General features: G+C 47.8%; 1 protein-coding gene across 1 annotated transcript in view; it reads right to left on the minus strand.

Annotated features, from left to right (window-relative positions):
- LOC125947067 (serine proteinase stubble-like) overlaps positions 1–23400 on the minus strand; it is a 179872-nt gene extending 156472 nt beyond the window's left edge. The window contains exon 1 of the mRNA XM_049671375.1: positions 23302–23400. The gene's annotated coding sequence lies outside the window, so the exon portion shown is untranslated. The remainder of the gene's footprint in view (positions 1–23301) is intronic.
- Positions 23401–25319: the final 1919 nt, after the last annotated feature.

The raw sequence follows: 25319 nt of genomic DNA on the forward strand, positions 1-25319 counted from the left end.
CAATAGACGCTGAAGGGGTCCCCTGTTTTGTTACACTTACTGGTTGCGGTGTGCTCGTATTCTGTTGTATTCTGTCGTCTTCTGACGAGATCCTTCCTGAGGTTCTTGTCGAGCTTGATGTTGGCTTGGTGATGTCCCAAAACTTTGTCCGCTGTTTTGTGGTCCCCTTGCGACTTTCGCGTATGTCATAGAGGTGTCCTGATGCTTAGGCACTTGCGGCCGCGGTGGTTGCGCTGGCTTCATCGTATTCTTGTTTGGTTCCGGTGCACCACGCTGTTGGGTGCGACCATAGATAATGCCATGTTGATGTTGAAGAGATGCTGCTTTATTCTGCGGGCATCCAGAAACTGATGCAGTGTGGGGTCCGTTGCAATTCGCACACTTAGGCTGTCTTATAGACTTGCAGTCTTTGTGATCGTGGTCTTCTGCAGATATTTTGCAGCGCCTTGTTCCTCGGCAGTTTTTCGCTAAGTGACCAAATCTCTGGCAGTTATAGCAGCGCCTGGCTGGCCCCAGATATTCCTCGACTGGATGACTAGTAAAGCCAAGATACACTCGCTCTGGAATTGGTCGGTCATTGCGGAATTGCAAAATCACACTTCTCACTAGGCGCGATTCCACAGTGCCATCTTCTTGGCGTATATAACGGGTCTGGCGTCTAGCTGACGTCACTACTGCCTCTCTTAAATATTCTATTAATTGCTCTTCTGTGTACTCCGGAATAAACGGCTTCACTAGTAAGCCAGCTACTTGCACACATGACAACAAACTCTTCGCTGAGGCGAGAGAACTCACAGTCACTGAGAAACTTCCGTCTTGATTCAGTCGGAAAGAACTTACTTTCTCCTTTGCTAGCGTAACGATTTCTGAGGCGACAACATTTGGGTTTACTTTCCAGAACGTTTTCGTTTCTTCAATTGGTTGAAATACCAAAGGTATACCCTCGAACCTTCTGTTCTTATATGTCACAGGAGTGAACGGATCTGCCTCCTCATCACATTCAATCTCAATATCTTCTTCCTACTCGTCGCGAAGGGAGTACGTCGATGTTTTCCCATTCATGTACTCGCTCTGATCTTTGACTTTTTCGCACTGCTTGCTTCGTCCGACATGCTCTCAGCTTTCCTCGTCGCATCCAAGACGAGTGTCGGTGGTCGAATGTAGGAGAGGCTCCAGGCTGGCTCGTCGGTTCCGGAACCATGCTGCGGCAATGGCGGCCCTTGCCACGCTTGCACATCTCCGTTGCTGCCCTCCGCCACGGTGGCAGTCGAACATCAGCGCTTGGTGTCGTCGCGCCGCTCACCGGTATTAGTGATCGCAGCCGATGATGTCCTCGAAGCCGTAAGAAGTTTACATGGGTGGCTAATACAGATTTGCAGGAGCACAGAAGGCAAAGCGTTGTTCTCCTATCACTTCGTCTTCTTCGCCCAGAGCTTTGCCTTCGTCTCGGGCGTCGTCTTACAAAATATATGACACGTACGCGTATCTACAGGCACCGTATGACGTTCATGTTTCGATGACCGTCGACACCCTGTGTGATAATATCGTTTTAACTCGCACGTCACTTTCGTTTTCGGACACAAGTTCGCACAGTGGACGGTTACATTCTTTCCATTCATTACATCCTGCTAGGGCTCCTTTTCACCCTGTCACAGTATACGCGGAAGATTGTCTGGGACACGTCGAGCGTCGCTCATCGAATGCTGAGCAGAAGTAATTTATTTTGTGACCTTCGCGGCAACTTCGATTTCGTACGCAAACTGCTAGTAATATATGTCCGCACAATAAGGTATCGTTGCATCTTCGTGCCAAATCAGTTATCGGCGTTTTCAAGAGCAATCGAGCAGCCATTCATTGCTGTAACCGAAAACCGCAATGGTAAACGGCTATCAATCGATATGCCAATTCTCTAGCACGTGCTTTATTTTTAAGCACTGTCTCAGCATGCCATTGACCAGAACAACGCGTATAAGTGATCTGCGTGTGCAAGTTATCATTTGATAAAGTTTTGTCTCCAGACTAAGCCGCTTGAGGAACTTGATACTTCCTTACATTCAGAACTACATTTTTTCATGTGTTCCCATCCCCTCAATACAAGAAACAATACCTGCACACAATTTGTTGTGGTCCTTCCCAGTTGCATCCGTTATAGCACAGGCAACTCATGCTACGGATACATTGATTTATAGCGCTAAAGAAACATGCCGCATTGGATGAGCGTGGCATACTCTTGTGTGTACGTATTCCGGTTGTACGCGTTCTTTTTCAATTGAAATAACGGCCACATAGAACGCTGAAATATATCTGCTAGATTATTTACGCGGGTACCGAGAAAATGTCATCATTTGTTAAAAAGCCGTCTCGCTGTGAGGAACATCGGAAAAACTGGATGAAAGTCTGCGTGATCGACCGCGTGATCTTGCTTGAAAAAGGCAGAAGTGGTTCTACGGGAGATAATTGCTGCCACATGCGCGTGGCCGACACACGAGGTAAAGATGTCCGCGTGGTGCGGGAAACAGGCAGAGAGTGGGTGCGAGGACAGAAGGCGGCGCGCTTTGATCCGCAGTGTCAATTGCAGACGGGAGCACCAAAAACGCCTTGCCAAAGAAAAAAGCAAAATGAAAAGCAAGACCAGGCGCCACATTCTGCAAAGAACACGATGGGCGCCCGATGCGCTTTCCTTTCTGCCACTTTTCACTTTCCGCTTCTCTTCGAGGAGCATGTGAAGGGACCTCGGCTGCGGAGGAGAGGGGATGACTCCTGCTTCTTCTTCCACCGCCTACAGTCATTTTGCATTTTCGATAGTTTTCAAGCTATAGTAGGATACAAATTTCAAAAACAGCAGTTGGTAACAAAGGCACATGGACCGCGCGGAGTTGTGTTACTCCGCCAGCCAATCACCGAAGCAAGCAAAACGGAAATGAATGAATGAATGAATGAATCCGTCGTCATGCGATTTTTTCAAAATGGCATCGTACTTGATACCACTGTACTTGTCGTGCTTGTACGTTCCACTATAACAGACGAGTCAAAACGTATAAAATTACGCGCTTATAATTTTATTTTTATGCCTACCGCCTTTAGGTAACAGAGAAAGTTTGAAGCACGAACTATTCGCAGCCTCGCGCAGTGGCTCGCGGTTATGATGGCGTGGGCGGCGCTTCACTGCAGATCGTATCCGACTATCAGCGCTGCTTTGAAACGAAGCGCTTACTTGCATTTCTCTCTTCGCCGGTGCTCAGTGCTACTGAAAACGCTGCGGCAAAATATTCACGACATTTTCCCCTGCGATAGACAAAATTATAGAATTAGAAAAGTGCCGCAAAATATGTACGCCTTACAGTCGCGCGCTGGCATCCACCAACTATATTGCTGGATCAGCTTGGAAGGAGTGGAACATGGCATTCACAGCGGTAAGCACACTTGTGTTGTGTTTTAATCTGTAGAAAGTCCCACATAAAAGATGTAATTTTTAAACACCAGTGTGTTACGGGGAAGGTAATTTAGCAACACAAATGCTCTGAAAGATATTTAGCTCGTCAAGCTCTTCTCCTTGTTCCATGAAATTATAAAGAGTGAGTAATGCCTGTCGCATTTCGTTTACAAGCGGGCTTGTTTAACAAAATTTGAAATAGCGCCATTATCAGTGCTTCTTTGCGTGTTTCGTTCTAATTTTTCTCAAGTCTTGGAGAGATCTTTTTCTCTCTCGCTAGTTCAGAAATAAACGTTCATTTCTCTCTCTATCTCTCAAAGTTGTGCGTGTTGTAACTATTGTAGACCATGTAATTGAAACTGGGTGCGTTCAGTCCAAGTTGTGGAGGCGAGAACACCGAATAAATCAATGTAACGCTATGGAAATTCTTAAATCCTCGGTGAGGAGGACATTAAAAGCTGTAAATCAGGTTTTTCAGTACGTTTTGGTAATGTGAACAAATAAAAGCGCTGACTTCAAAATATAATCACAGACGTTCTGCTCGCCAAGAACGTCGCCGTGCCTAACACGCTCGTTACTGTAACCGGCAATCGCGTCTCCATTCCCACTTTAAACTTCAGCGCCTCTCCTCAACTGATTCCGGCAGGCATGTCATTCGGCCGCAATCACTTCTGCCGAAAACTGCTACCGTCACCACACAATATAATCATGGTCTAGTGGATTTCTTTCACCTCTGGAATGTGGATTGTGCTCAATGTACGAGGGCAGTAAGATTTTCCAACCGCCATCAATTTGACTCGCAGTGTTCTCTGCATCGAAAACAGCCGCACTATATTGTGATATAATTGTGAACCGGTTGCAGGTGTACACTCAAGCATATGTGCATGGCTCCACAAGCTTGATTCAGAGGTGTCTCCAAGGATTCAAGCGGACCTGTGAAGCAGCCAGAAACTCACCACCTTGACTACTTTTTCTTAATTCGCATGCCATTCTTGTTCCTAAGCGTTTATCTTTGATATTTTGAGTGAGTGGCTTGTTGACATGTTTGAAACTACATTGATATACAGATATTTAGTATTTCCAGTGATGTTATGGGTGGCTGTTCAGTACTCACAGCAACAGCTGTTAGCACCGGTTTTAAACAATGAGGGAGCTCTCGGAAACTAGATCCTCCGTCTGGCGTGTTTGTGTTTACTGCTCGCGTAAATAGGACGATCAGCTATGCAGAAGTTGTAAGTAGCTGATCCTGCCATGTGTTGATGACCACGGCCCAACGGAATGCCATTAAACTCTTGACAGTGTGTTCTACGATTGATAATTTTTGTGGACAGAAAGTCGGCAATAAGTGGCGACTAAGTGAGAATTTGGAATTCCTCCACGCTGAAGCGGGAGCCATGGGTGCCGCCATGCTGGAAAACGCCATTTCTTAGCGTGCGTAAACATTACAAATCTGTGCTCGAGCCGCGCATCTACGCGTACCTATGTTCTGCACTGTCTACACATGCGTGAGGCGCGCGGGCACGAGCGATCGCGCTCCGGCACGCGTACGTGTAGTTTAGTCTTTAGAAGCCACTATCGCGAGTGCACAAAGCGTCGAACTTGATGCGATGGCTACGTTCTCACTCGCACCGATCCCCAGTAACTATTGAAATGAGCTTTCACTTTCTCTAAGCTCACCCGAAACATTAGTTATGAGCGCATAGCGCGTCCAATGTCTGAGATACAGCGCGAACTGCCGCAATAAGCTACCGCAAGAAACAAGTTCACAAATAGTGGGATAAATTGTAATGTACAGGAGCGTTGGGTTGAGCAGTGATTGACATCTATTGAACATGCGCAGCCTCGATATCTATTACGTTGCACTTACCTAAACAGAACACCGTGCATGTTTATTGGAGTCTTGAGCGACTGAAGCGTAGGTGCCATGTAATAAGATTTATCTCAGCCATGGAGGAAGAAAAATATAGGAGGGAGCATTACGTCACGCAGCCAGCCTTGGCAAGCGAACGCTTCGTGTCGCCAGCAGTGGTGGCCCAACACGTGACCTCTTGCGTCGAGATGACGGAGAATCCGAGATTTGCCGAGATGTTTGGTTACTGGTAGTTGTTATTCGGTGCGCGCTCGGCCGGCAGCTGCACATATGCAGGAAGCGACGAGATTTTTACGTTGTTTTTTTTCCTTGGTTTTGTTTTTGTTTATTTCAAGCGTTTCTAATGGTTTCGAATGCGTATCGAAAAAAAAAAAGAAACAGCCGGGAGTACTAAAACCTACCGCGCGCTCTGACGTTCCCTCCGTGCTGTGACGTTTTCATCACGTGTTGGGCCACCACAGTCGGCGACAATCGCGTTGCGGTATGCTCCCTCCTATGTCTTCCTTCATTCATGATCTCGGGCTTCGGATCGATTAATGTGGACATTCTTGAAATAAGAGAAGAACGTGGAAGGGGGAGTTAAACATAGGCAAACCACAACGCATATGTTCCCCGCCTCACCCCCCCCCCCCCCTTCAGTAAAAAAATCCTGTCGCCACTACTGCTGTTTCTTTCAATATTTTGTTTCATAGCATATCCTGGACGCTGTCTTTCACACAATAGTTATGTTAGTAAATACAAATTGCAGCTCAGGGACTCAAGTAGCCGGTGGTATAAGGAACACATGCTATGGAACAATTGTCCATACCTAATTAGCGCATCTGGCTGTCCTCGGTTGCGGGGGTGTCTCGACCCTTTAAACAATGAGACACAAAGTGACCTCATTCTGCGCGAAAACGTGCACCATCATCATTTTCATGTAGGTGTTAAAAATACTGCCTGAAACTTGACATAATCAGAGCTTGTATGCTTGTATTAAAAGTCCTGAGCAGTCAAGTGCTTAAGCATTCTTGGCCAGGTGCGCCGTGTTCGAGATGACCAGTCTTATTTATTAAGCATTACTATTCTGTCTTGCCGCACCTAGGCCTTAGTTATCATAATCACAATAATTAGGCTTACTTAAGTCCGTGCGTTATTAAAATAATAACTTATCTGTCAGTAATAAACAATGAAGCCTGTAGAGCGTTTGTCTGAACCAGGTAAACCGCCACATTTGGGTTACATAGGTGGTGCCTTTCACCCACGTGCATTCAGTTTTGGCTCCTTCATGTCTTAGTTGCTTGGCCAGCACTCTAAAGATACACTTCGTGTGGCTTCTGTCGTGGCTGTCTCCATGCATCCTGAAGGAGCTCTCGTTGAATGTTCTATTGTACTCTGGCGTGCGCAAAAATGCTTCCTTGTAAGCGTTCTTCAGGCATTCAGGTGCAGGTTTTCTACCGCCTTAGACTAACTGTTATTGAGAATAGTATTCTTGGTACTGTCAGAATAGATTTATTTCCGCCTATGTAGCTTTCTAGATATTCCACTAAAAATGTGAGCCAATCCTGAAGGTGGTGCAGCCTTAAAATGTTCTCCAGTACCGAAGCCAATAATATGTGAGCAGTTCGCGCTGGTCCCACAGGGTTATGCCCCACTCTTCAATGAACTTCTTTTACGCTCGGTATGTGGCCCTACACCAGCTTCATGGCAGCGCCGCTAGAAGGCGCAGCATGTCTAGCACGAGCAAGGTCCCTGTATCCCTGCCGCTACCACCCGGCTCATTTCGTATCGCATGCGGCGCGTTGAAGTGCTTGCTTGAAACGCGACTGTTCTGGGCGCATTTTCACAAGGCTGTTCGTACGTAAGATATCTACGTAAGATATGTAGTACCTTCAATTATCAGTATACAATCTGCGTCACTCAGGTGAGGCAAACGAAAGGTGGAACAAGTTAAACGCAATCATAAGCAGTCTTTACTACTGCTGATTGTTTCTCAGTAATCGAATGCTGTTCTGTTTACCTGACGCATTCACGAAAACAAAGAGCTTCATCAAGCTATGCACACACAACACGGTGGAAACATTTATGTGCTAAATAACCTCAACATGTTTTTTTTTATTCCAAAATGAATCCGCGTGCTTTTTTTCCCCTCAGTTATATGCCTTGGTTTCCGTGTGTGCGTGCGCTTTCTGCGTTTTGCTCTTTAATTGGCGACTCTTCCATTAATGCTCATATTATGAGAAGTCATGCTCATATTCATATTGCCAAACTGCGCCCTTTTGTTTGCCGCAGAGCATAAACCGGGACTTTTTTTTTATTCAGTCGTTGGCTGATGGTGAACACGCGAACGCACCCACCTACCCGCGTTCATCACCTTCCCGCGTTCCCGCGTGAGAACAGCGATCAGAACCTCCCTCGGTAATGACCTCCCTCGGTGGCAGTCAAATTTCTTTCTTCCGTTACGGTGGAGCCATATCGCTCGCCGTTTGAGGTTTCGTTTGCCACGAGGAACCGCAAAAAGCTTGCTCCCCCACCTGGCAATGCTATTCCAACATCCAACAGCACAGCAAGTCGGCATCGTGCTGCAGCTGAGCGCGTCTTCAAAAAAAGCTGTCGCAGTTTCACCTGAAAGGCGAAACATCATTTGCGGTAGCAAATTTGTAGAGAGCTATACGGAGTATTGATAGTAGCTTTATCAGGTGTATAACCTTGGACATGCAGCAGCACCGGCAACACGCAGAACTGTTGTCGACGCCGTCGGCGTTTTGCCCGCGTTCGCACAAAATGCGTACGGCGTTAGTGACTGTTGCCGGAGCCTCTGATATAAATAGGCACTTGATGCCGCAGCTAAACGTCGCCTCCCTTCCCCCTCCTACCCCCCCCCCCCCCCCAAGGCCTTTCGCGCGTCGGAAGAAGGCGCGTTTGTTCTACATATATGGTGATTCTAAAGGAGGAAAGAGACGCCTACTTCTGCAGCCCTTAAGGGAGCACGGCGCAGAACGCGCGTTTTTTCTTCGCCGTGCGTTCACTCCCCGTGAAAGCGCGCGTCCCTCGCGCCCTTTCACTCGCACATACAGCGTTCGGCGCGCGGCGACGATTTCATCTCCACTGACATCATACGGAACCTCACGGCAACGGCGACGGCGACGATGACGGCGACGCCGACGGCAGAAATCTGCTTTGGAGTGTCCATATAATTGCTATCGCAATAAAATGTAAAAAGCTGACGCTCACGCACAGCGCACGTGTGTCCTGGGGCGGTATTTTGTAAGAGTCTAGAGTCTACCTCGTGGACTGTCCATTTCGACGACCGTTGATTCACTGCCGCTTGACGTGCAGGAAGGAGACAGGCTGGCACCTTCTTCCACGTCAAGCAGCAGCGAATCAACGGTCGCCGAAATGGCGAAATGGACAGTCCACTAGGTAGACTCTTACAGAATACCGCCCCTGGTGTTTCTACGCTCACTAATGGCGCCGTTTTCCCGCGATAACGAAAGCCGCGCGGGTTATTCGTCACGAGTCAAGCCTCGTCCAATGGGAGAGCGGAAAACAGCGAAGAAGTCAGGAGAGGGGTACAACGCGGGGAGGAATTTCTCCCTTCCTGTTTGAACAATGGTTTGCGCTACCTTTAGAACATACAGGGACCTTAAGCATGAGAGGAGCTCGGCTGCATTGCAAGCCTCAAAAACAGCGTGTTTCGGCTGTTCGCATGCTTGGATAGTCATCGCAGTTGATTTCTGCCCCAATTTTTTGGTACCTGAACAGGGCACTTCGTCATATCATGGATGACTAAGGGTCCAATAGATGATTTAGAAAACGCAGGATCTGCTGAGTGCAGAAGCCGTATCTTCTCCTGAAAGTCATAAATGAACGAACAAGAGTGCTGCCCAAAAATAGCTCTGTCCCATCGGTCGACTGGGTTCGCTTAAATCTTCCGCTGAACGCACGCATCATCTTGATGGTCCAGTATGCCGAACTCCTCCGTTGTTAATGCTCTCCTCGGCTAATAATAATCTGCTTAACGCACGCATCATCTTGGTGGTGCAGTATCCAGAGCCTATACTATTTTTGGAATTATGCGTAAGCAACAGCCACAAATTCAGGTGGGTGGTAACTTTATTAAAATTCTGTTCAGGTAAGGTCTGGCAGGCCCGAGTTCTAGGATGTCCCCTCTCGAGGAGCGACCATTTCGACCCAGGCGACGAAGGCTTGCTGTCGTCTTTCATCTGACGTTCTCAGCAGCTCCTCCCACTTCTGTTGTGAGGGAGCTGCCAGAAGCGACTTGGGAGAGGGTAAACCCTCACAGCTCCAAAGAATGTGATTTTGGGTAGCCAATGTTTGGATTGTGCAGTTTTGACATATTGGGTTACATTGCCCGTTGGTAATTATGGCCAGCGGATGTGGGCTGGGGAAAGAATTAGTTTAGATTCGACGCAGGATCGAGGCTTGTGCTCGCGTGAGGCTTGCGTTTGGAGGCGGATAGATTCACCTGCTCTCCTTGTAGTAGTTTGTTATTTCGTGGTATGTGGTCGGTGCCTCATCCAAAGGATCCCAGTCCGAGGGGCACACCTCCCGAATGATTAGACCTCGGGCTACCCAGTGCGCCTCGTCATTCCCTTGGTTCCCCAAATGGGCAGGGACCCATACGAGCTCAATAGCCTTTTCGCTTGTGAAATCCCTCAACACTCGCGCCGCGCAGACGCCTATGCTGCCTCTCGAAAAGTTAGCAATTGCCTTTTTGGGGTCGCATATCACGGTTTGCACGGAGGGATTCGCCGATGGCCAAAGCAATGGCAGTCTCTTCCGCTTCTACGGTTTACGGCGTTCTTATAGTCGCGGCGTTGAGGATACGTCCCTCTCCGGTCACGACGCTCACTACGTAAGTTTGGTGATTTTGATTTCCTGCATCGACATACGCAGTGTGCTGGTTGTTTTGGTACCTTTGTTGAAAGGCCTTGGCTCTGGCAGACCACCTCTTGTCGTGTTTCCCAGGAAGCATGTTCTTGGGTAACGGTTTGATAACCAACTGCCGTTTGACCCACCGGGTAGTGTGGTTCGTCATGTTGAATTCATAACGGGATTCAGCCCAAGTTTACCCAGAATGACTCTGCCAGTTGCGGTGCTGGATAGTCGTTCACGTTGGGCCGTTTTATGGGCTTCTGTGAGTTCGTCTAGCGCGTTGTATACCCCTAGTTCAAGTAATCGCTCAGTGTTCGCATACCTAGGGAGCCCGATGGCTGCTGTATGAGCTGTACGGATGACACTGATGATCTTTTCCTTGTCGGAAAGGCGCAGCTGGTAGTACGGTAAGGAGTACATTATGCGACTGACTAGGAAAGCCTGCGTCAGACGACAGAGATCGGCCTCCTTCATACCGCGGTGTCGTGTGGCTGAGCAGGCCACAGCAGGCTGCTCAGCCACTGTGGCCTGCTCATCAGTCTGAGCAGGCCAGAGATTTGGCGGGCTGTCATCTAATCGTGAAATAGCCTCGGAATTGTGAGTAATATGCTGAATTAGCATGCCCAGGACTCTTATTGTCAATAGGGGCGGAACTGGGCCGTCTTCAATATTGTCTCGGATAGGGGAAGTGGCGTCCCTTTCGATGGCGGGTTTCGTAGATTTTTCCCGGATGACGAGAAGCACGGATTTTGTCGGGGAGCACGCAAGACCCTTTTGTCGCACAAAATTGTGTGCGGTGGCCCCACTAGCTTGTAGTGCGTCCATGATTTCACCATCCGAACCGCTGTTGGTCCAGATGGTGATATCATCAACGTATATGGAGTGCTTGATATGCGGGATCCTTTCCAGTAATGGGGGCAGGTTTCGCATGGTCACGTTGAAAAGGAAGGGGGAGAAGACTGCACCTTGTGGGGTGCCCCTTGTTCCTAATTGAAATTGTCCGCTTTTAATGTCCCAAGGTGTGATTCCGCAGTGTGACCCTTGAGGAAGTTTGTAATGTAGATATAAGTGCGCTCCGCGACATTCATTTGGAATAGATTTGTTAGTATTGATGCGTGTGACACATTGTCAAATGCTTTACTCACATCTAGCCCTACAATGGTACGGCTGGTTCTTACAGGGCCCGGGTATAAGACAACTTGCTGAACCTGTCACATAATGTCTTGGGTGGACAGATTTGGCCTGAAGCCAATCATCGTATGGGGCAGTAGCCTCTTGTTTCAGTGTACTCATTCAGTCAGTTAAGAATGACGTGCTCCATAACCTTCCCAATGCAAGAGGTTAGGGAGATGGGGCGGAGATTTTCCTGCTCCAGCCTCTTGCCTGGTCTGGGTATGAAGGTCACGTTTGCATGTTTCCAGCTGGTCGGTATAGGTACCTCTTTCCAGTGGAGGTTGAAAAGGTTGGTGATTTCGGTAACCGACTGATCGTCCAGGTTACGTGGCATTTTATTAGTGATACGGCCCTCACCAGCCGCCGCTGTAGTTTTGATGCTGTTTAGGACAGCACGTAATTCAGATTCCACAATGTCACAGTCCAATTCCCTGTTTTCTTTTCGGGTGTAAGCTACGGGCAGGGGAACATCGGTGCTTGTATTAAAGTAGCGGTTTTTTAGAGCTTCAAAGAGGGCATCATTATCTCCCGGGAAGGAGTGTATGATCCTTTAAAGGTTCTTTTGGGATGCTGTTCTATTCTGAGTGGGGTGAAGAAGGTGTTTAACAAGGAGCCAGGTGTTCTTGCATCCTAGCTGGCAATTAAGGCGGTCACATAGCCATTGTTCCTGACTGAGCTGTCGTGAGTATTTCTCGATATCCCTTTCGAGTTGCGCGAGGCGTTTGCGTAGGCCACGGTTGTGTTTCTGCTCGAGCCAGCGTTTCTGCAAGCTCTGCTGCGCAAACCACAGGTGGACGAATTTAGCATCAGGAGCTGAGCCATCCTCCTACTGCTCTACATCCGTGGTTGAGTTAGCTGCGTCTTTCAGAAGAGTGGATAGCCACTCTTCAAGGTTCGTCATGGGTGCTGGTTCACGTCTATTCAGAACATACCGGAAAACGTCCCATTTAGTGTGCTTAATTTTTTAGCTTTCTCCCTTTGTAGCCTCTGGAGGGTATCGTGATGAAGAGAATGTAATGATCACTCCTAACGCTAAGTTCCTTATTCTCCCAGATGGCATTGTCTATGTTCCTGGTGAAGGTTAAATCAGGCGAGGTGTTTTGACTCACGCTATTGTCTATGCGGTTTGGTCTCTCAGGGTCAACTAGGAGGGTAAAACCGAAGCCTTGAGCGGCCTCCCTTAGTTTAGTGCCCTTCATTTCACATTTTCGATAGCCCCAGGCAGAGTGATGCGCATTAAAATCTCCACGCACCACGAGTTGTGCAAGCTTTGTAGTTTTATATGCCTTGCCTAGGAGTGTAGATACTGCTAGGCTTTTATCCCTAGGGGGAATATATACGTTCAGAATGTAGAGCGTTTGGTAGGATCGTCGTTTTGGCATGATTTCATGGAAGGTGTATGACACCGCCGTGAATTCTAGGTCTAATTGGTTGGCGGTCAGGTTTCTGTTCACCATGATCGCCGTGAGGTTTTTGTTCACCATGATCGCCGCAAAGTGTCAGAGAGGTGATTTCGTTAAAAGCAGCAAAACCTGATAATTTTGCCTTTATCCCAGTTTCCTGAAGGGCAATTATATCAGGATTGATTTGGTGATCTTGAAGCGTGTATTCCAGAGACCGGCCTTTACGGCTGAAACCTCTGCAATTCCACTGCCAGATTACGATTGGTGCGTTGGCCATCACTTTTTTTGTGTGATTCCTTGCGCGGTGAACCCGCGCTAGGAGTTATTGTGGGCCGTCCGGCTACGCGTTGAGCTACCGAGTTGTGCAGAATGTTCGGTTGTGGCGTTGGTGTAGGTGGTGTCACCACCTGAGACTTAAGTTGAGGACGAAGTTGAAATGGTTGGTGGTTAATCCGATGTGGGACATAACCACGGTCATCGCGAAGCTAAGAGCGGCAACGCTCTCTACCAGTTGTTTGTTTTCGGTGGCTTGCTCAGCAACCATGGTCTCGATCATGCGTTCGAATATTGAAATTCTAGGGTGAGGCTCGGCGGTGCTCTCCGCTGGCGCTGCGGCGGGACCTTCCACCTTCTGCTTAGTGCGGCTCGTGCGATCTACTCCCATGTCATTTTCTGCCTCCGCTCCACACCTAACACAAGCGGCAATCTCACTCGCGTTTTTTGTGCTGGGGGCGATAGTAGACATATCTCTACTTTATAATTGTCCAATTTTGTCATTAGCCGCAGCTAATTGTTGTTGGAGTAATTTAATCTGCTCCGCCAGCTCCCATACCTGTGGGTTTTGGGGCAGCTTGCTCCGGGGTTTCGGCTGAGGCTTGGCTGGTCCCCAGGCGACTTGTGTGCTCTTGGAGCTCGAGCAGTCTCCACGCGGCCGGGACGCCGACCGGTCCTTCCCGCTCGCGCTCCTGCCGTGCATAGGCGGAAAGGATTCAGATTGGCTCTGGCTGCTCACTCGATCCCGCTCCTTTGGTCTCGACATTCTCGTCGACGCCTCCTTGTCGTTTTCTGCTCCTCCACGTGGCGACGGCGTAGTGTTGGCGTTGGACGGCTTGGCGGGCTGCTTTTTTTAGGGGCGAAGCTCCTTAGCGTGTGGGTCGTTCCCTCCTCTGTAGTAGTAGTGAGTGGACATGTAGCCACCTCTAGTTTATGAAGTGCTCAATAAATGGCGTTGTGTGTCCGTACGTGAAAGAGACGCCGAAGCGTGTCGTCAGGCTGCTACCTCTAGTTTATGACTTGCTCAATAGATGGCGTTGGGTGTATATGTATACAAATGGTGCAACAGAAGGTCCCTGGACTGATGCACGCAGACGACATTGTGCTACTAGCGGACAATAAAAAAGATTTACAGATACTTGCGAATATCTGTGGGAACGCAGCGACAAATGTAGGCCTTAAGTTTAGCACAGAGAAATCAGGGATTATGATCTTTAATGAACACACGAGTAACTTCGTGGTGTCAATTCAACAGCAAGTAATACCCATAGTGAAGCAATATAAGTTCCTCGGCGTACACATAAACGAAGGAAAGAATTACTCAAGCAACCACCAAGATAATCTGAAAATAAAGGGGAAGCGGAATGCAGCATTAATGAAACACAGAGCACTGTGGGGCCACAATAAGTATGAGGTGGTGCGTGGAATCTGGAAAGGAGTAATGGTGCCAGCGCTAACATTCGCAAATGCCATTATATGCTTAAAATCGGATATATTGGCGGGTTTGGAAGTTAACCAAAGATCAGTAGGCCGGTTGGCTTTGGGAGCACACGGTAATACGACAAATGAGGCAGTGCATGGAGACATGGGTTGGGCCTCTTTTGAAGTCAGAGAAGCACAAAGCAAAATTAGTTTTGAAGAAAGGCTCAGGAACATGGATGAAAATAAATGGGCGGCTAAAGTGCACAAGTATCTCTACATGAAAAGCGTGGACACAGAATGTGGAGGAAGAGGTCAAGGAAGTTGGCAACCAAGTACAGGATAATCGAAACTGTAAATAGACAACCAGGGGTCATCAGAAAGAAAGTGAGAGAAATAGAGACCGTGAATTGGATGCAAAGAATGGAAACGAAAAGGACAATGGAGATTTACAAGAATGAGAAGAAAGAAATTAGAAGGGAAAATCTGTACGATAACACAAAGGGCAGTGCCTTGCTATTTGAGGCTCGAGCCGGTTGCCTAAGGACGAAAACATATCGGAACAAATATTCGGAACTAGATGAGACATGAGTATGCTGCAGTAAAGATCCAGAGACCACTCAGCACATCCTAATGGAATGCGACGGGATCTACCCAGCGAGAACCGTAGGTAACGTGCAACTCCCAGAAGCGCTTGGGTTTAAAGTGGAAGGAAACATAAACAGATCAGCCGTAGATATCAGCAAGAGACGATTAGAGTACTGGTGGAAAAAAAGCAGGGAAAAGATGGATACAACCTGATCTCTTAAAATCATAGGCAGCGGTACAAGATAAATTTTTGAAAAAGGTATACAAAAATGCTAGATAAAGAACATGTGTAGTATACCTGATTAAATCAAGCAGGCTAGGTGACTATTTGTCGCCACCCCTTTTCAAAGGGGATGCCAATAAATCATCATCATCATCATCTTGGAAATATTATCACTAATAATAAGAAAAGGCGCTCGCTCTTGGCGCGCTTTCTCTTTCGCTCGGAGTCGCCGGATGGAAGACAAGGCGGCGGAGCGACGAGCGCGCAAGGCGGCGGCAGCGCGCGCTCGCAGACAGAATCCGGCCGTGCGAGAACGAGAGGCCGAAGCGTGTCGTCAGGCTGCTCGGCGACGCCGGGAAAACCCCGCAGTGCTAGAACAGGAGGCCGAAGCGGCACGGCAGCGGGACCACGTAAACCAACAGTACAATAAAAGTGTGATGTTTATATATACACGGTGTTTCACACTCTTTATATGATGCACTGGGCGAATTTCACGGAAGAGTTTCACGGTTTAGCGATGATTCCCTCCCGAGCTTCGCCCCACTCATCATCATTCACCCCGTGCATATTCTGTGATTTTTTTGGATAAACCGACACTTGCAGCTCCTGCTGCCGGTCGGGTGGCCTCAGCCGCATACGACGCAGGACGGAGTGCAGGTAGGTTTTTTCACCGTTGGGTGGCGGAGGATGTTCCTCGCCACACCGCCGGCATCTCGGTTCGTTCCCTCGGGGTTGACGGCATACGTCTGCTCGATGTTCCAGCTTCCTACAGTTGAAGCAGGCCTCCGGCCGTTCTCGGAACGGGAAGGCTTCAAGCCTGAAAGCCAGGCAACGAACACATTTTGGGAAGTTAGGACGTTTTTTCTAATTAAACATTGTTGGAAGTGGCGCCCTGTGTGTGTGTGTGTGCTCTCTCTTCGTCCGTCGTCGTTTTCGCGCCTTCACTTCAGATCAAATTTTGGGAGCTTGACTCCGGCGAAGGTAATCACGAATTGGCGAGTCGTGCCCGTTCTCCGTACGTTCACAATAGGCAAGTCGGGATTTCTGATGCAAAGCTCGGCGTAGATCGTTTGGTCCGTTTCGTAGCTGTACGCCCTGTGCGCCACGCCTCGCACCAAGTTCTTGGGCGCCGGGATGTACGCTGTCACAGGCGTATCAAGCTTATGCTGCGCGTGCTGCCGCTGCGTGATCGTGTTGTTGCTGGGGTGGATCCTCACCTAGTCAACAGGGAGGGCTCGGCGAACGTCGGGGTTGGCGGCGGTGCATATCATGTCCGCAAGTACAGCTGGCCCAACTTCGGTCAGGTTGACGGCGCCTTTCGGTCGAAAGACCACCTTGTAATCGTCCTCTGGTGAGCGTGGCATGGGTCGACGGCGCACGATCGGAGGCGGGCGCGCCCGTCGTTGCGGCGTCGGTGATGTCTCACCCTTCGGCGAGGTCTCTCCGTTGGCGGGCCTCGATGCGGCTCCGGTTCGGCGTCGATAGCTCTGCTGCATGTCCAGGTCCGTCTTCTAAGTCCCGTCGGCCAGCTCGGCTGGGTCAATTTCTTCGCCTTCTATGGTGTACACCATGGCTGCGCTCGGCGAGGCAGGCACGCGCCACCAACGCGGCCCTGCTGGAGTCGTGACGCGCACGTTGCCTGCGTGGCGTCCCGGCTCGCACAGGATAACAGGGCTTACTGCCGAAAAGTTGTGGCTTGCAGTTGTGTTCCACTGTTAAAATCGGATGATGGATGAGTTAGCGGAGCTCTTCAGCAAGTTTGATGGTGATAGGTGGCCCGGTTGGGGTGAAATTTTCGAAAAGATGCGGAGCCCATGTGATGTGCGTGCGCACTCCGCGAGACCAACCAGCAGAACTCGCCACGAATTCAGAACCATGTCATGCGACGTCATCCAGTTTTTGTCGCCAGTTGTTGCTAAAAAGGACGCCCTATTGAATGTGTTTGGTTTGATTAAGTCAATCTTGTGACTAGCGGTAGCCCGCAGTCTCTGTTAGCACACCAAGATAATAATTTGCCCTGTTGCTTGGTTTGTGACGACTGAACTTGCAACACCCACTTCATAAGCCCAATTATGCTTTTGATCGTGTGATTTGCAATGGAATTGTTAGTTGCGACATGTCTAAAACACTTTTCGAAGTCCCATTTTTCATATTGATCTTCAAAATACCTCGGTCGTCAAGATTGAGCTCGGGGCCTTTTGCCTTGCTTGCAATTACAAGGAACGCGCTCGATGACGTTGCCGATTTTGGAAGTTCAGTTTGTTCCTCATCTGCTTGGTATAACGTGATGTACGGTCGCACCAAATATAAAATAAGAATCGTAACTTTCATTCCGTGTTTTTCGTGTTTTTTGTGTGTGTGTGTGGGAACTATAGATTGATATAGGTAATAAATTCATATAGCTAGCGCCTACTACAGCTTGACGCATCCAGAGATTTTCAAAGCTACTGGGATTTATATAAAATTGAGGAAGATATTCTCACAACATAATAAGATAGTAGTCAGTATCACGGTGCTACAACGACCGACACTAGGTTCATGGAGTCGACGTTCCAGCTTTGTCTTCACTCCTAGGCTAATGGTTAGTGGTTCCAGCTAACCCAGCTAGCACAAAAGAGATATAATCATTCTTATTCATGGATATTTCGCTTTGACCGTCAAAAATCTAGATTGAAGAAGTCAACATCGAGAAGGATTCAATTGGGATGGAAAAATCTTGCTATAAGGCGGATTTTAGAAGACGCTTAAAATCGCTTGTTCTAGCGATTATTGATTTTTTTGTTGTTGTTTTCTTTGTTCTGCTTTTTGGCGGGAAAAACGGACGTTGGTTTTTGTTTTTGCTTCGCCCTGTTAGAAGAGAGTGCAATCAACCCAGGCGCGGGTGTTTGCATTGTGGTGAGTGAGCACTGAAGGGGCAGCCGCTTGCTCTTTATGCTCATAATAAAGTCCACAATAAAGAAGAAAAGTTACGCTGACCTTTCAGACCGTCAGAAGAGGCGTAGAGTTAATGACGAACTGATATCTGCCAGTCCTGTTGCCACGAGTACAGTCCAATAAGTATCATGGTAGGTTAATGAAAGTAGTAACCATGCTTCTAGTGAAGTATCCTCGCCACATGAGGATGCTCAATCCAAGGACAGTTTTCACGAAAGTGACCTAGCCTTGAAAGAAGAAAATGTAGAAGCACATACGCAAGACATTTCTAGAGAATATTTTATTCCACAAAACGACCCTCCTATGAGCGCGGGCATCGAAAATGGAGGTTCTTCGGACTATGCATCATCATCTGCAGAAAATCAGGCAAGTCTTTGTCCACGTAAATGTGTGGAATTTCAAGGATGGCTTGCATCATGGGTTACAAGTCACCGAATTCCGCTTGTCGCAGTTTCTGAACTTTTCCGGAAACTAAGCACCACTTTCGACGTTGATTTTGTCATCTACGCGAGGACATTGTTGAACAGTCATCGATACACTTCAACGCGATCTGTTCCTCCTGGCGAATATTGCCATTTTTCTTTGAAGGAAAATTTAGAACGCATGATTGCTGTGTTCCTGAGTGGCTGTCGAGGGTAGATCCCTTGACAACGCTGAGAGAATTTTAAATGACAATGTCAGCCAAGTTGGACTGACGGTTCAAACTGTAAAATGTTTTGATAATGTTTGTCGCAGCTTTCGTTTTGTCTGTTTGGTTAACCTGGTTTACTTTGACCGAAAGGAAAAAAAAAAGACACCGTAGTCTAGTTGCTAGAGAATCGGCTGCTGTGCCCCACGGCAGAGGTTCAATTCCATTATAGGTTGCACATCACTTTTTTGTATTATAAAGCGAGTTAGGAATCTACCTACCTACCGAAAAGTGCCAAGAATGAGGCATTAAAAAGTTCGACTTTTGTTATTTCAAATTGTCTTTGTAAGGTGGCAGCTAGCATTATGGTAGCAGCCGCATTTTGTATTCTCTTAGTTAAATTAGCTAGCATTTCTGTGCTTCAGGTAAGGAGTACGAAGCCACACTGAGTATTTTTCTGCATTGCAGCAGCGTGTGTCGCAAGAGGATGCAGCGCCGCGACGTACCATAGCGGCTACCTGACAAAGCGAGGAGTGGCGCGACGGCTCATAGGCGTCATCGCTTGCGCCGACGCAGTCTGAGCAGCCGAGCAGACTGAGACCCCCGCGCAGCTTCCCTCCAGATTGCGTAACTTTTGAACCCGCTGTTACATTCACCGTTATTTTTGTCAGGACCAGCCGTTAAGTTCCTGACGCGTATTCGTTCATGAACTGCGGAAGCGCCAGACTGCCTTCCACATCTTCTTTGCTCACGTAAGTAGTCACTGCCACTTTGACACCTGTCGTGTTTAATTATTTACGGTTTTCAGGGGGGGGGGGGGGTTAGATGGAAGTTTTCGGCGGTAATGAAGTTTTGCAATGAAAGCGCCTTGATTTTAACTGGAATCTCTAATATTTTTTACGAGGCATGTTTACGTCTGGGTACGTTTCTTTTATTGTGTGTGTATTCAGGTTTGCCAAAGCTGCCTAAAATTACCGCTGTGACGTTTCGTTGACCATTGATCGTTAGGATGACGATGACATTCCCGTTTGGCGCAGAATGATGAGACGTGCTACGATCTTCGCGTAGCCACAGCATTCTTCCGTCAACGCTCTTGTGCGAGATCACTCGTGTGTTTTTCCGAGCGTGAAAGATGCCCGCGAATACACGCAAAACTGCCGAACGACTGGCCGCTCGAGGCAGTTTGCGTGTATTGGCAGGCATCTTTCACACTTGGAAAAACACTTTATGTAGCTCATATTGAGAAACAGAAAGCGGTATCAGGGGTTTCTCATGTTGCTTTACAATCTTCTCATTGACACTTTTCATCTAACTATAGTAATTCAGAAGTTAATTAATTAATTAGAACTAATTATCTAACTAGGCAGAATGCAAAAAATAATCTGAGTATCTCCAACATTACCTTGGTTCTGTCCTGGTACGTGGCACTTGCATATTTTTAAGGTTTGGCTAAAGTTAAATGAAACACCCTGTATGTAGCGCACTGTTGCCTTGTTTTTTGTAACATAATCCGACAGTGTAGCTATTTACATAATCTTTTTTTTAGGATACCTAACATTTTTGGCTTCAGTCATGGAACAAATAAATTTTGAGGTCGCACTGGCGTTTTCTTTTTGCAAGTCTGTGCAGTAACAAAATTCTGTTAAAAAAAGAAAAATTCCAATATACAGTTGTAGTAGGCACTGCTGTTACATTATAAACATAGATACTCCGAGTTTATCAGCATAACAATAAAGAGTTTTTTTTGTAACTTACTATGCAGGCACATACCTGCGTGCAAGAGAGAAGGCGCGTGTGGGTGAAGACACCGATCATGTACCCTCTACAGGTGCCGAAAGGGGCAGACGAAAACGCCGCCGCCCAAAGGGCCACCAGGAAACTCCTGAACTCCAAGAACCCAGGTAACTGTTATTTCAGATTGAAGTCGTACGAATTAAGTTTTCAGCGTGACACATATACAGTCGTATCTTGATAATTCGAACTCGAAGGAGCCCGAAAGTTTGTTCGAATTAAAGGAAGGACTTATTTCTGAAGTATTCGTGCACCACAGCACGACGTACGAACGGAGTCGTTATATATCACGACGCGCAAGCAGATGGCGAGTCGGGGCCACGAGACTGCCCACGTCGGCCAACGCTCGCAGAAAACGATGCTGTAGGGAGTGGGCGGCGCCAGCACGGCGGCGCCGGGCGCGCGCGGACACGTCGAAGGTGAGGGAGGAGGGCGTCAGGGAAGCGGATTTGGCTTCAGCAGAGGTGACCCCGTCGCTTCGGTGGCTCCCCTCACTCTCCCTCTCAACTCCCTCGAGTCGTAGCTCCCCCACCTTCGACTGTCTCCGTGCGCGCCCGCCGCCGGCCCGGCGCCAGCTTAACCCTCTCCCTTTCTTTTCCTGCCGCTGAAGCGAGCGTTGGCCGGTTGTGAGCAGTTTCGTTGGCCGGACTGGGCCTCCGTCGTTGCTTCCCTCTGCGTCGCAGCCTCAGCGTTGAGACATCGACTCGAACACGCGTGTTACGGCGCGACGACGTAACGGCGACCTTGCCATTCGAGAGAGAGAAATTTACGCCGCGATTCTTTTACTTTTATTGCGATAGAAATTATATGGGCACTCCAAGCGCATTCTTGCCGTGGTCGTCGTCGCCGTGATATTCCGTATAAAGTGCAACGGCGATGAAATCGTCGCCGCGTGCCATGTGTGGGTTTTAGTGTGTGGGCTCATTTCGGTGTAAGCAATAAATTGCATATGCAAGCACTCTAGATCATAATTGATTTATAAACTGCACGACCTTAACCTTTAACCCATTGCGTAACTATAAATGTCACCAAGGTCAAAGTTAGTGAAACTGGGTGGAAAATTACGGCTTATGTTCCCACCTTGTGTGTGGATGACTCACTGTCTTTGTAAAAAAAAATTCTTTACAAGTGCTTGGCAATGTTCTTGTGTGGAGCTTTTAAACAGGCAAGTCATAGGCGTGCAACATTTTAATGGTTTAATTACAAGCAACTGAAGTTCTTACTGGATATGCTTGAAGCAGCCGTGAAATAGTCGCTGTTACTCAAGGTTGCACTCGTCTGCTGTCTTTTATTTTTTAAGGAATCGCAACATATTTGCTCAATTTGAAGTATGCGATGTGTTTGATAGACTGGTGTTTAGGTATATGCTCAAGCCTGCGCCATTTCTGAATTAACTATGTGATCTGTGGCAAATAAAATTGGGGTGGTGTAATAATGCTGTCACACTGAAGCTGTGCCTTTGCAGAGCCGCACTTACCTCTTTTCTCGTACAACATTATCAGAAATGCATTATCTATTCCTTTCTTTGAAAGCTAATTGGCACCTACTTCGCACATGTTTAGGAGGCTGCTGTCATCTACCAGTCGCCAACTCAAGACAACAGCCTCCTGAAAGCCAGCAAAATAGCCGACACTTACAATGGTTGGCGATTGTACATGCAACACCTTCAGTTAGATGTAAAGTATGTCTTCAAGGCAACAGAAGGGAATTTCACCTGTGATCGGTTAATGTTAGAACCATGATAATAAAGGTGGAATGCTCGAAAACTGTGCTTGGACCAATATATTGTAGTGCTGCCCATTGCCAAGATATATTGCAGTGCTTATTGCCAATGCATTGAAAAGCTATACGTTCACTAAGAAAAGTGTGATTCAATTAACATACGTTTTACAGATGCCTAATGTTTTTGCAGTAAGAAGACCTGCTGAATTAAGGAGCTACAGCCCAGCAGCCTGTTCGAAACCAGGTTTAACACGGTCGATACCTGTAATGGACGTTACTCGGAGGCACTCATATTTAATGTTTATTGCTAGCTTGTCTAGTTGTGTTTACTTTTTGCAATAAAAAATGTTATTGCTGTATGTGTTTCGTGTATTGCACAAGCGCAAACCTGCATGCCGCCGGCCGGCGAAACGCCGCAGGGGCATGGGGAGAGGGACGGAAAGGGAGACGAGGGGGGCGCTAGAGGGGGGGGGGGGGGTGAAAGAATACGGATGTCAAAATCCTGATTGTAGCAGGATTCAATCTGTATTTTTTAAATGCTTCTAATGGTCTTACAAAATCCCATTTCAGGACAGGATTTTTCGAAACTACTTTAAGCAGGATTCTAGAACTTCTTGCAATAGTCATATCCGCCCGACATTAGCAACGATATACGACCGTTTATCACCTTCTAAACGGCAGACGTTCATTTAGTCTTGGCGAATCGGTATGGAAGCAGTTTTCTATCGCTTTTGTGCTAGCTGGGCGGTTGCTCGCTTCCATTTTCCTTTATGATATCGGTAAAACGCGGCAATATGTTTATGCTTGCTCGTACAAAAACGACCATTCCTGCTCCACCTGGAAAAAGTTTGCTGAGATTAGGTACTGGCATGTGAAGTCTGCTCAGCGTACCGCCTCCACATAGGAGCGAAATGTTTTGTTTCTTTTTCAGGCACTAGGTGTTGGTGGAAATCAGTCGAGACTTACGTGTAAAAGGTGCAGTGGCCTGCCGTCAAGACGTGCCTCCGGGTGATAATTGTTCCACTGCAGTAGCGGTAAACGCCCGACAGTGTCCTGGTGACGAGCAGCACCTTTAAAGATATGTAAAATAAGATTTTCGAATGTAACTCCTAATATTGATGGAATCAGCAAAGCTTCAAAGCGGTGTTTTCTTTGCGAACACTCCTAGAAATTGCAGTCCACGACTTCTGGGGCCTGATGCTGTCTTGCCGAATGGATCATACTTGAATAATTGAATTACAAGCCCGATGGCGCGATGTGAACCGCAGTACCCAAGCACAGCAGCCCGATTTTCTAATAATTAGGACACAATCGCACTTCTATCATGCGAACGCCAACTATCAATTCAAAAATTAGATTAAATTATGGGGTTTTACGTGCCAAAACCAGTTCTGATTATGAGGCACGCCGTAGTGGGGGACTCCGGAAATTTGGACCACCTGGGGTTCTTTAACGTGCACCTAAATCTAAGTACACGGGTGTTTTCGCATTTCGCCCCCATCGAAATGCAGCCGCCGTGGCCGGGATTCGATCCCGCGACCTCGTGCTCAGCAGCCCAACACCATAGTCACTGAGCAACCACGGCGGGTAAATATCAATGCAAATGATCGCCGAGTGTGTCAGGCTGCATAGCACAGTTGCACGCGAGCGCATGCGCTCGGGCCAGTTTCTCTCACACGCTAGAATAAAATAGGCAAATTTATAGCATTTGATTACCCCTTTCACGAAACTTAGCTTCATATAGATACGCGTTGGATTTCCATAATTTACTTCACTCTTCCAATGAATGTGCTGGCAGAAGTCGGGCTAAAGTGGCGTTTATATTTAAGGGGCCTTGATCAAGTGCGGTAGTAACCATAGGCGACCACGCTCAATAGCCTATACGGGTGCTGGATGTCGTTATGCCGGAACCGGTGGTCAAAGTTGCAAGTTCGTTGAACGCATGCCATAGGTGTAAAACTTGCATTTTTCTGGGGGGGGGGGGGGGAATGGGGGCTGGGGCCAGACCAGCGTACCAAAACCTACCCATGTATATATATATATATATATATATATATATATATATATATATATAAGACCCTTTGCTAACAATATTCTATTTCTCGCTTTATGGCGCAGTCAATTATGTCGACACTCCCGGCAAATTTTCGCTGTTTTCATCGCTGTGATGCTCCCTATTAAATCCAAACGCCATAATAATTAGCGACTCATACACTGTGGGTGCGGGAGAAAGCACGCAACAGTGAGCCATAAAGGATGGCGGCTTGATGGGCATTATCTTCGCACGCGCTCAATGTTCGGGTTAGTTGTCGGTCACGTAATCAAACGCGTATGGGAAGGAGAGCACGCGTCTTCTCCTCTAGCCCTGCCGTAGCTGTGAATGACTGTGCGCGGCTGACGCTTACGCGGCCCGCGTGCCATATCTAATTGTTGGTGATCATTGGTGGGTGCAATCATAAAGGGCGAGCAGGGATGACTGCTAACTTCATGCACGCTGTCTTCCTTGCCGGGCTGTCTTTCCGCGCCCCTAGTGTTGCAGAGTTAAGAGACAGAAGTCATTGCAGATCACTGACAGAGGCCGTCTGTAATGTACATCAAAATAGGCAGATAACGATGATGAATCTAATTTTCGGAGTTGCGGTTTATCACGCGGCTGTGCGAACAATTCACCGACGCTGCCGGCGTTCTTCATAATACCTGCGTTGTGAAACCGAGTGCTCGACGTCGTCCAGTGAGGTACTTACAGATTTACATGGTCCGTGCACTACACTATGCTTCCTATTTTAATTTTTGGTGAATGTTTACTACAGTTTATATGGCCACTATAACTAACGTATAGAGTTTTGTAAGGGCCGCACTTTTCTGTCGCAATTTTGACGGGCCTTTCATGGGGCCGGGCCATTCGGCTTCATTTTTCCAACTACGAGTATGAAATCCGCTGTTAACCTCCGCGATCGCCTCCTCTCGACATCCAGTAGCGACGC

This window comes from Dermacentor silvarum, chromosome 7 (assembly GCF_013339745.2).
Source record: "Dermacentor silvarum isolate Dsil-2018 chromosome 7, BIME_Dsil_1.4, whole genome shotgun sequence".
In the NCBI taxonomy this organism is placed as follows: Eukaryota; Metazoa; Arthropoda; class Arachnida; order Ixodida; family Ixodidae; genus Dermacentor; species Dermacentor silvarum.